This window comes from Cyprinodon variegatus, unplaced genomic scaffold (genome assembly GCF_000732505.1).
Source record: "Cyprinodon variegatus isolate N-32 unplaced genomic scaffold, C_variegatus-1.0 Scaffold625, whole genome shotgun sequence".
NCBI lineage: Eukaryota > Metazoa > Chordata > Actinopteri > Cyprinodontiformes > Cyprinodontidae > Cyprinodon > Cyprinodon variegatus.
The window spans coordinates 190,590-192,667 of record NW_015151078.1 but is presented as its reverse complement, the minus strand read 5'-3'; the positions used below and the strand labels follow the sequence as shown (position 1 = coordinate 192,667).

The following is a 2,078-nucleotide window of genomic DNA, read 5'->3' as shown; positions in this document are numbered from 1 at the left end:
TAAATATGCTGGGAATAAGTGTTCCACCTTGAAAGTGTTTCTGAGGGCTCTGTGGCGCAATGGACAGCGCATTGGACTTCTAGACAGACTAAGATATTCAAAGGTTGTGGGTTCGAGTCCCATCAGAGTCACAATGTTTATGCAGTTTTCCCAAAAAATAGTATTGACAAGAGGATGGGATTGTTAACTACATCATATGCACATGCAAGTAGAAATTTACAAATTGTGATTCCATTGTTTTCAAAGTATTCTCTACTAACCCAGCTCAAATTCATCTTCACTTAACCATGGTAACTTATGTTGTGTGCCATGTGTCATCAGAAGTCTAAACCTACTACTTCCAAGCTGTGTATTTCTACTGTGAATGCCCCCCAAAATTGGAATTATAAATCAAAAAGTTGATTTAACAGAATGTTTCAAGACTTCTGCATTTAGAATAGATTCTACTCGCATTAAACGCATTGGATTGCTATTACTCTTTTTTTTTGTCACATTAATTGAGTTTCCCAGGAGCTAACTGAAAGACATGCTGGCAGAGTTGTATTTTAACAGAACCTCTCTGCAGCTGCTTAACTGTTACCCATTCATTACCCTGTCTGCACAGTGTCTTGCTTTTGCCAAAATTCAATAAAGGGCTAAAAATCTTAGAGGAGTAAATCAGGATTATCTAATTGAAATTCATGGAGAACATTTTCTTTAAACAACTAAATGTGCTTTGCTGAACATACAGTTTCTGTCTTCAACAAGTTGGTAATGACTAGATTTGTCCCAATCTTATTAATTCACGTGTCTTACAGAAACTTGGCTGCAGCATGATTATTATGTTAGCATAAACGAGAAAACTGCAAACAGATATTTACATTTTCACAAACCCAGGAATTTGGGGCTAGGAGGAGGAGTAAACACAAACAAATTCCAATTTGTTCTTACCGCCAAAAATATAGCAGGATCATTTCCATTTTCTATACTTCATTTCCCTCCTTTCTAGCTTAACCTGATTTCAAACTTACATACAGTAGCTCACAATAAGAGTCTTTAATCAGTTCTTACTAATTTCTAAGTAATAAGACGTCACCATAAATATGCTGGCAATCAGCGTTCTACCTTAAAACTATTTTATCTGAGGGCTCTGTGGCGCAATGGACAGCGCATTGGACTTCTAGACAGGCAAGGATATTCAAAGGTTGTGGGTTCGAGTCCCACCAGAGTCGTGACCTTTATGCAGTTCTCAAAAAAAAAAACCTAAACAAGAGGGTTTGAATGTCAACTAAATCATATAACATTGCAAGTAGAAATTGACAAATTGTGGCTCCACAGCTTTCAAAGTTTGCTCTACTAACCCAGTTAAACTTCATCAACATTTAACCATGGTGACTTATGTTGTACGCTACGTGTCATCAGAAGTTGAAACCTACTAATGACATTCATGGAGAACATTTTCTTTAAACAACTAAATGTGGTTTGCTGAACATACAGTCTCTGTCTTCAACAAGTTGGTAATGACTACATTCGTCAGAATCTTATTAATTCACGTGTCTTACAGAAACCTGGCTGCAGCATGATTATTATGTTAGCATAAATGAGAAAACTGCCTCCAGATATTTACATTTTCATGAACCCAGGAATTTGGGGCTAGGAGGAGGAGTAAACACAAACAAATTTCAAATTGCTCTTAGCAGGATCATTTCCATTTTTTATCTACTTCATTTCTGTATTTTCTAGCTTGACCTGATTTAAAACCAAAATACTACAGCTCACAATAAGAGTCTTTAATGAGTTTTTACAAATTTCTAGGCAATAAGACAGCATTATAAATACGCTGGAAATAAGTGTTCTACCTTAAAACTCTTTTGTCTGAGGGCTCTGTGGCTCAATGGACAGCGCATTGGACTTCTAGACAGGCAAGGCTATTCAAAGGTTGTGGGTTCGAGTCCCACCAGAGTCATGATCTTTATGCAGCTCTCATAAAAAGCCTAAACAAGAGGGTGGGAATGTCAACTATATGATATGAAATTGCAAGTAGAAATTTACAACTTGTGATACCATAGCTTTCAAAGTATGCTCTACAAATACAGCTA

General features: G+C 36.7%; 3 non-coding genes across 3 annotated transcripts; all 3 read left to right on the top strand.

Annotated features, from left to right (window-relative positions):
• Positions 1-45: 45 nt before the first annotated feature.
• Positions 46-131, top strand: trnar-ucu. Its single transcript is given in 2 exon segments — positions 46-82; positions 96-131. It is a non-coding gene; the product is annotated as a tRNA-Arg (tRNA).
• A 994-nt stretch (positions 132-1,125) lies between these two features.
• trnar-ucu lies at positions 1,126-1,211 on the top strand. The gene is given in 2 exon segments: positions 1,126-1,162; positions 1,176-1,211. It is a non-coding gene; the product is annotated as a tRNA-Arg (tRNA).
• A 648-nt stretch (positions 1,212-1,859) lies between these two features.
• Positions 1,860-1,945, top strand: trnar-ucu. The gene is given in 2 exon segments: positions 1,860-1,896; positions 1,910-1,945. It is a non-coding gene; the product is annotated as a tRNA-Arg (tRNA).
• Positions 1,946-2,078: the final 133 nt, after the last annotated feature.